Here is a 9,549-nt window from a genome sequence, read left to right as displayed (position 1 = left end):
CACCCACAGAAATGGAATGTGGTTCCTTTTGCCCTGGAGGTCAGGATGAACTCTCAATCATGCAGCCAGCAGAGAAAGGAAGCAGAAGATGACCTTTTAATCTTAATTTTTCCTGGAATCTTGAGTACTCTAGCCCCAAACTCAGCCTTCCGATTAGTTTGAAGCATTATATAAACTTCCTCGGTCAGCTTAGTTGTGACCTCTTCTCATGTACAAGAATGACAGAGGAATGAATAGGGGACGTCTGGAGCATAAACACAAGAATGTCTAGATTTCAAGAGAAAACTGTGAGTCTGAATTCTGTACGCCTATGTTAGGAAAGAATTTATCAGTGCTTCTTAAGCCTACACAGAATGGCGTAACTGCGGGCAACGCAGAGTCTTCTACATGAAATGAACATTTAAATAGTAAGCTTGTGTATTGCAACAATCATGTGTAAACTCTAAATGTCAGCCAGAGAACTCAGGGACCGATCTGACTGCTCAGGGATTACACGGTACTCTGTTAGTTACAGTCCTTGTTTGAGGAGTTCCCACTTGAGATACTTCCTTCCAGCTTCACAAAGCAAATGATATCAATCCCAGCAGGCTTGACGTCTAAACAGCAGTTGTTTCTTTCTAGCAAATGTAAAGATTTGCACCTGTGTTGCAATCATAAACATACACCTATCTCCATACATTTCACATTTCTAATGGTTTTTTACCCCTTATTTGTCTCTTCCATGGGTCCATCCTTTTATAGTAACTCAACCCAGATTGTTCAGGAGCTTTGTAAATGCATTTTGGCAACAAGCTGCATATTTCAGATGAAGTGCACATGGGAGACACTCACACAGCCCAGGTGAGGCAAGGAACTCAACTAAAGGCAATGAGACTGCGAATGAGCACATTTGTACATTTACAGAGGAAGTCCCATCCAATCTGAGATATTCATCAAATGTTTACTTCCAAAGAATCCCTGTGCTCAGGCAAATCCCATCACTGATGACGCGTTCCCAAAGGTATAAGGAGTTGCAAACGGCATAATGGACACCCCCTGTTCAAATACAGCACAGTCTCTCTGTTACCCTGCACATGCCCGATCTCGTCTGATCTCGGAAGCTAAGCAGGGTCAGGCCTGGTTAGTACTTGGATGGGAGACCGCCTGGGAATACTGGGTGCTGTAGGCTTATACCATAGTCTTTTGAGACTGAAGGTTGCCAACCACTCCACTCTTGGCCAGCCTTCCCTTCATAAAGACTTGGAACGAACAGAAGACGTTCTTTCAGACTAGCTCTGTTCCATATCAATGGGAGCAGATCCTGCCTGAATAGGGTTGATGGTGGCTCAGTTCGCGGCAAACTGCCTCGCCATCTGATAAAAGCACTGATGCAGCAATCTGGCCATGGGCTAAGCTGCCACTCCCCTTGCCACCTGCTGCTGACACAATCTGCATTGTTGGCTTCATGGAAGGGCCAGCCCTGCTGTGAGATAACTCAGGTGGGCCTATTGCAGGTACTGTCACCTTTCCATGTTCTATTGATGGTAATCTCCAACAGGCTGTTTTTTTTGTGGTGGTGCCTGGTCTTTTGAATTCTCTCCCCCTGCAGCTAAGAATTACCACCTTCTCTGCTGGCCTTCTGTAAGGATCTAAACACTGTTTTGTTTCATCTTGCTTTTGATTAATGCATCCTCTTTTAGCTTTGTTTTGTTGGCTCCTATTCATGTTTTGCTTCTTGGTTTGTTTTATAACTTTATTATTTTTATTTCCTTGCTAATGGCTGCCTTGAGCACCCCTAAGGGTGGAAAAATGGGATAAAAGTGTTTTAAAATAAACAGGAATTCAGCCTACTGATAATCACAGGGATTTTTGCTTTTTTAGAGCAAGTTGTTAGTCTTTATTCCCGTGTAGACAGGCTTGAAAGAGTGCATATAATATCTGGTGAAATCTCTAAAGCCAGAAAATTTGAGCTGGTAGGGAAAAGGCTTTGCAAAAATAAAAGAAATGCTGCAAACACAGTCATTTTTGCAAAACTAGAGTATATTGCAGAATTAAGCTGTCCTTGGTGCAGAATTTTAATTTTTTTTGGTTGGCAACCTTCAGTCTCGAAAGACTATGGTATAAGCCTACAGCACCCGGTATTCCCAGGCGGTCTCCCATCCAAGTACTAACCAAGCCTGACCCTGCTTAGCTTCCGAGATCAGACGAGATCGGGCATGTGCAGGGTATGTTTGCAGGGCAAAAAAATGCAAATTACAGGCTATCTGATTTAAACTTTTATTTGGGCAACTGTAAAAACCTGGCAGGTATGTGGTGGTAGGTTTCACTTAAATTTAAAGTCATTCTCCCATGTTCAACAGTCTTCTACTAACCAACCAAAGGAGTGAGATCAATGCATCAACACAGTAAGGACCACATTCAAGACATCTGTATGCATTCATGAAAAAATATCCATGTAGGATAAAAATGAAATATATGAAGTGGCCTCAACTGCAGCTTCATGGGAAATATCTGCAAATATATACACAGAATCAGATATTGGTTTAATGCTACGATATGAAACTGTAAGCAAAAGGGGTTCTTGCAGGATAGTAAAAATTCAAAATTGTATCTCTAGTGGTCCAACTCTATTTGACACATGAATGCCATTTTTCATGAAAGCATCAAGTTTTCGGTAGTGATGATTGAAGGATTGCAGGCATGAATCACAATTCAATAAGAGTATGTGTGGTTGAGAGTTACAACATGTGCCTGCAACATCTGTGTGGACAAGCCTTTCTCATTTCTCAGGAGATATCAGCTCCTTATCTGGAACTTTGAGAACTTGTTTGTGAAATAGTTATTTTGCTAGAAAAGCAGGGAGAGGAAAAACCAATACAACCAGAACTTAAGTGATCTTGGTGATCTTCAAGCAACAGGAATCAGCTATGAGAGAATTAGTCAGCAATGCCAGACTTCATAGGAATGCTGCCCAGCAATGGACCTCCCATTAGATGAGTGGGGTAAATGCCCCAGGCATGGAACTACAGTGACTCCAGGACTGCGTGGGAAGACTTAATGAACCTCCTGATGCAGGCGGAAACGGCTTCTGGTTTTCCAAAGCACAGTTTAAAGTTGCGGGGAAGCCTTAGACAGCTTCTCCTGTTGGTCCTGGAGTCGCACAAGGCTCCGTGTCGATCCAGAATGGGGGAACTTTATGCGGGGGGGGGGCGGCTTCATGGAGCTTTGCCCCAGGGTGCCTCAAGGGGAGGTCTGCCATTGATGCTGACTTACACAGAGAAACCATTGGTTCATCTCGCTCAGGGGTGTCCAAACATTTTGGCAGGAGGACCACATCATCTCTCTGACACTGTGTTGGGGGCCAGGAACGAAAAGAATTAATTTATATTTAAAATTTGAATAAATTTACATAAATAAATTTATTAGCGATGGAACTTATGTGAATGAATGAAGGTCTTGCAGAAGCTCAAGGCCTATAAAAGGCCTTGCACAAAGCAAGGCCAGCCTTTCCTTCGCTGCCACTGCTGCATCACAAACGTGAAACAGCAAGTAGAGGAGGGAGCCCTTGTCCCACAGCTCAGGTGAGAGGTCAAACAATTGCCCTCACGCTGAGAGCAGTTGTGTCGGGCCAGCACAGGCTCCAGCAAGTCTCTGGAGGGCCAGAGGCTCATTGGAGACTGTGCACTGCCCATGGGCCAGATTGGGAGCCCCCAAGGGCCGCAAGTGGCCCCTAGGCTGGCATTTGGCACCCCTGGTCTAGTTCATTGCCACCTTCACTGACTGACAGTGGCTCTCTGGGGCTTTAGCCTGGGATCTTTCTTGGTTCTACCTGGAGCTGCCAGGGTTTGAAGCTGTTCTTCTGCATGCAAGCCATGTATTCTACTACTGAGGTATAGCCCCTCCCTCAGACAGCACTGAACAGGAAGCAATTCAATGTGAAGGAAGCTATTCCAACAAGGGAGAGAGACTTTTATTATGGCAGCCCTCGAAACTTCAATAGTGTTTTACTTGTCCATACTGGACAGACTGTCACTATACCTGCATTCTGAGTGAGAAAAGGTCTATAAACTAAACCTGAGAAAAGATGGGAGGAAAACACATGAACAAAATGCAGTGATTTGGCAAAAACACTGCTTGGATGCTCTGTGAGTGAATGAAGAATGGCAGTTCTATGCATGGAAGCAACTTTGGCTTAAATTGCCCACACTAGAAAGAAAGAAAGGAAGAAAGAAAGAAAGAAAGAAAGGAAGGAAGGAAGGAAGGAAGGCAGGAAGGCAGGAAGGAGTTTGTTGAAGAAAAGATTTGGAGAGCTATACATTAGTTTTAAAGTACTTCTTTTTGTTCTATTTTGGTTAGCTATATCAGTGACTTTTTATTGCTTTCACATATTGCATGGTGCATTATATGCTCAGTCTTCCACAAACCCATTTTTCAACAGCAGCAGAAATTGCCTTTCAACATATCGCTCTTCTGTTATATTGTAGAGAGAAGCAATTTTCTTCTTTGAATCTTGGTTCTTGAAGCAAACATGCAGGAAAGTTCAGTTAGTCCTCATTTTGCCATTTTCAACCCAAACAGTGCAATCTCCCCCAGAATTGGTTTCTTATTTTAAAGGACAGCATTTGAAAGAAAGGCCATATGTGTCCTCCATTTTCATTTTCTAAAGCCGTTCTGCCTTAATTTAAGAATATGGTGCATACAAAAGAAAGCAATATCAGTGTGTGAAATTTAATTGTATTTAACACAACTTTAAAATACAAACATGAGCAATGCAGTCCAGTCATTTTTGGATGTTCCCTTTAAAGACTTGAACATGTCAAGACTATGTTCTTAGTTCTGTTCTCCTAATGAGACAGCATTTAGACAAGAATTGGTCTGAGTTTACCATTTTAATGTTTCATGTATGATAGGTTGAGTAACTATTTATGATTTCTCCAGGCTAACATGCAGAGCATACTAGTGTCACAAAGCTGGCAATCAACTTTGCATTCTTGCATAATTCTCAGGGCTGGCTTACTCATGAAACCAAGTGAGATCGTTACTTTGGGTGGTTGATTGGGGAGAGTGGCAAGTTGGTGGGGGGAGGGTGCATATACAATCAAGGATCAATATACATTCTTGATTGACAAATAGCATATCACGTGGGGCTTTGTCCCTGCCTACACAGCCCCTTACTCAAATTCTGCTTAGCATGTTCTTACTAAATGTTCTTACTAAATGTCTTACTTAGCATGTTCTTACCAAGGCTTTGCAATTTGCATTTTACCAATCAGAAGTCCAGCCAATGCATTACAATGGAAGTTTGTTTGTATATCAACTCATACCCCGAGAGAATTGGGGTTACAGACTTTGGAAGTTATTCCTCTGTGACCAGCAGCCGGCTGAGAATAAAAACTTGTTTTCCTTGAACCCTCCTTGGTGTCCACTTCCATCCTTGGCTGAACCTGCAACGTGTTCACTATAGCCTTTTGGAAAGGGGAACCAACAGGATAAAGACCTGTGGTTTGGTGGTAAAGTACATGCTTTGCCTGCAGAATGTCCCAGGTTCAATCCCTGGAATCTCCAGGTAGATCTAGGCAAGACCCCTGCCTGAAACTCTGGAGAGCTGCTGCCAGTCAAGCAGGGACAGTACAGAGCTGGATAGGGCAAACTTTAATTATGGCACTGACCGTTATACTTTTGTACTTTCTAATGTCAACAGACTGCTGGGGGCGGATTCCAGATGAGGACAGCAGTAGATGGGAGAGTTGAAGCCTGTCACCTGCTCCAGTAACAATCTAGATCTGCTTTTCCTTGGTTGTCCTATTTAGATAAGAAAATGCAGATGTGCCAGGGCCGATTCTGTTGGTTTTAAGTTGCATTTATTTATTTATTTATTTATTTCACGCCTTTCTGTCCTAGTAAACATTTAGTTGCATTTGCATTGCATTTAGTTTGGCTCTCAGTCTGAGGTGGCTTTATAGGTTTACATTTAGGTTTACTCTGAGCAAATTTTATTTGTTTGTATGTTTGTTTCTTTGTTTAGTGCCATCAGTGTGTCTGGATTGTACAACAGAGGAGAAGACAGATCCAGCCCCAACCGTCTCACAATCTATATACGGACACAAAGGAGACAGCAGAGGAAGGGAGGGGAGTGGTTCTTCCATAAATGGGGAAGAATATGTGATGATTTCATGCATGTGTCCTCAGGTTTATTTGCAGTGGAACGAAGGGGTAGTGCCAAAAGCTTCATGGAAAAAGGTGGGTTTTGAGGGGGGGGGGTTGAAGAAAGCAAGAGGGGGGCAACCCACTTGTGATCTGGGAGGAGTTCCACTCTCTCAATTACAATTTTAAAACAGCAACTGGAGGCCGTTTCACACAGATCAAATACAAAATGCATGTACTGTAGACATTACCATGACACATTTGCATAAACAGTCACTCCTTATTTTCTGTGAGGGTTACATTCCAGAGTCAGCATGGAAAGCTAAAAACGCATATCCTCAAAATTACATTGAAAACCTCTTAGACTGGAAAAAAATGGAACTCTTTAAAAGTAATGAGATGCAGATGGAACTGAGACTGAGTGAGGAAACAGCAGCTTCATCCTCTCATCTCACACTCACTTTCAGGCATGTATTGTAAGTGAAATTGTCTTCACTGTTTAAACCAGTGATTTTCAACCTGTTTCATCTCACGGCATACGGACAAAGTACAAAAATAGTCAAGACACACCACACTGCTGGTGGGCTCACATCCCCCAATGGTCCTACTAATAAATGACCCTCCCCCAAACTCCCACAGCACACTTGCAGGCCATTCATGGCACACCAGTGTGCCATGCACAGTGGTTGCAAATGGCTGGTTTAAACTGTTGCCTCTCTCTCTCTCTCTCTCTCTCTCTCTCTCTCTCTCTCTCTCTCTCTCTCTCTCTCTCTCTTTCAGTCACTGTGTGTGTGTGTTTGGTTTGCCAAGTGCAAATTGTTGAGTTTGTGCAAATCCACTTTGCCTAAGATGACGGTATTTTCAGTCCCATGCGTGACTCGCAACAAACCAGACACACACTTCCACCTGAAGAGAACAACTTCCTAATGGCCTTAACTTACACATCCTGCCTAGAGGATCTCCCAATCTTAAATAATCCAGATGGCTGATATTTTTTTTAATTCTGGCACTTTTGTCAAAATTGCCACGTTAACACTCAGAATCCAAATTTTTAGCCTCTCCATTATAAGCGTGGATGTCTTGAACTGCCACAATACAGAAACCCATGTTCATTTCAGATCTTTCATTGTATTCCACAAAATCATTTCCATGCACTGCAGGATTGGTTCTGGCACTCGGTTGTACCCTCTCTGATGTGCGTGTTTCTAATTAGCTCTGTTAAAACAAGTAGACTGGAGGGGATCTATTTAATCCTCATCACAGATGGTTGGGGACAAGAAATTATTTGTGTCCATTGGCAAATTAAAAAATAAGAAATCATTCCATATTCATTTTAGAAGGTAAAAGATGAACTTGCAGATGTATTCTTCTGCCCAATGAATCTATTTTCAGTCTCCCTTTTCTTTTGGATTACATCTCCTCAATGCAAATATGTTTTTGTTAGGAGACTTCTGGCTTTCTGTGCCTCATAGGGATTATTATTTGCTATTCTAACTTTTTTTTTTTTTTGGTAAACTAATCAGAACGGCTGTTTCCAGAAGATATCAAAGCACCTCATATTCCATAAGAGTTCTGGAAATCAAAGCATATCACCAGGGCCTTTTGCTGCTTTCCAAGCCTGGATATGTAGTTGGCATCACTTCAAATGTGAGTGAACAGCTCCTTGCAAGATTGCATATGGCTTTCCAATTTCCACTTTGCTGGTTATCCACAAGAGGGCAATGTCATTCTTAAATTCGACATCTGTTACTGCCTGAAATACCCCACAAATCTATAGTGTCTCTCCATCAGCTGCACCTCTCTCCTTTATTATGACTTGTACTGCGACTGCCATGACAGCAGCTCTTAAAAGTAGTAACAGTTGTCATCTTGGTGGCAGTAGTGTTGAAGTGACAATATTTCCATAAAGTAACACACCAGAATTGCATTCCATTTAGCTCGGCGTGTTCAAATTTAGGATGCTGCAACACTTTATCACCCAAACGTTATGTGACTTGCTGCAAAGTCTGTCTTCAGTTTTTTCTTAAGCCATTTCTGCCCAAAGTTTCATATATGCAACAGGGACCAAATGTGTACACCTGTGGTCCAGGCAAAAATGGGTTAAATAATCTCAATACAATCCATGGGAGGAGCCAAGACATTATTAGAACAATGTGTGGTCAAATCATTTCCAATCCTGTTCCCCTCTCTTCCTACCAGGGCCAACCTGTCCATGAGAACTACCAAGGTAGTTGCCTCAAGGAGCAGACTGACAAGGGATGTCTGTCTTTGACAACCACCCTGCCTCCATGGTGGCGGATCACCAAATTGCCAAGCGGCCACTGCCAGCACCTTCTATTCTCACAGAATCTGGAAGTGATGTCATGATGTCACATGATGTCACGTCACAACCCTGGGTGCTGGGGCCTCTAGGATCACCAATAGGAAGGAGCAGCAGCTATGACACTGATGTGTTCCCTCTGGTGCTGGGAGGCTGTGGGCTGGCTCTGCTTGCTACACGCCCCTTTTCCACTTATGCGAAACTTTGCACAGTGCTCTTACTTCAGTTCATCTAACATTAGTCTTTTTATTTATTTAGAGTCTTTAATTTAATTAATTAATTTAATGCACTGATGCATTAAAATTTGATTTACTGAAAATATCCAAAGTGATGCCCAAAGAAAATTAAAAACTTAAAAGTCAACATTCTTTGTTTAGATCTGTTTCTGGTACAGTAGTTGTGGGAAACCAGGATTCTTTTCAAAATGACCTGAGGCATTTTGGAGCTTTGGAGCTCTTGTCGTTTTCCTTTTTTAACTCTTTCAAGGAAGAACAGATTTTCTTTCTTCATTGCTCACAGAACCTAAGTGAATAAGAAAACCCACTCTTCCTTGAAGGAATGGAAAGAGAAAAATCATCTCAGAATGAAAGTTGTGAAGCTCCAACCACCTCAAGCCACCTTGAAATCAAATCTAGGAGATTTTTCAGTTTTCTGTTGTCAATTTGTGCAGTACCCTTCTTTCTAGGCTGGTAGTGGCCCCACCTACTCTTCTACCCTACTACAATCCACGCCTGATCAACATGAATCCCTGGTCTAAGATGAGCCTGCTTGTACAGCAACCTATATGGTATGAGGTCTTTGCAACCACAAGGACATTCCCTGGAAGGATGTTCATTTTATTGTAATAAGTGGAATTTGGTACAAAAAATGTGCTCTCTGGCATTGTTGGATTTTCAGCTCTGGTTGGATTTCAGTTGGATTTTCTCTGGTTATTTGGAAAAAAACTTACAGAGCAAGAGATTATTAATATCTGTAGAGTGATTTGATAAATTGCTTTATTGTGTAGTTGCAAGTGGATTTTGTGATAATAGAAAACAATATCATAATGATGATAAAGTTCCCATTATGTTATCGTGCTGGCACATTTGTTATCCTTTTGGTCAGTC

General features: G+C 42.1%; 2 pseudogenes; one reads left to right on the top strand and one right to left on the bottom strand.

Annotated features, from left to right (window-relative positions):
• The first annotated feature begins 1,048 nt into the window (after positions 1-1,048).
• On the top strand, positions 1,049-1,168 carry LOC136642455 (5S ribosomal RNA; annotated as a pseudogene).
• Positions 1,169-2,102: 934 nt separating this feature from the next.
• Positions 2,103-2,218, bottom strand: LOC136643159 (5S ribosomal RNA; annotated as a pseudogene).
• Between the last annotated feature and the right edge of the window lie 7,331 nt (positions 2,219-9,549).

This window comes from Tiliqua scincoides, chromosome 2 (assembly GCF_035046505.1).
Source record: "Tiliqua scincoides isolate rTilSci1 chromosome 2, rTilSci1.hap2, whole genome shotgun sequence".
Taxonomy (NCBI): domain Eukaryota; kingdom Metazoa; phylum Chordata; class Lepidosauria; order Squamata; family Scincidae; genus Tiliqua; species Tiliqua scincoides.
Note: the sequence above shows the minus strand (reverse complement) of the source record. Positions and strands in the feature narration are given on the sequence as shown.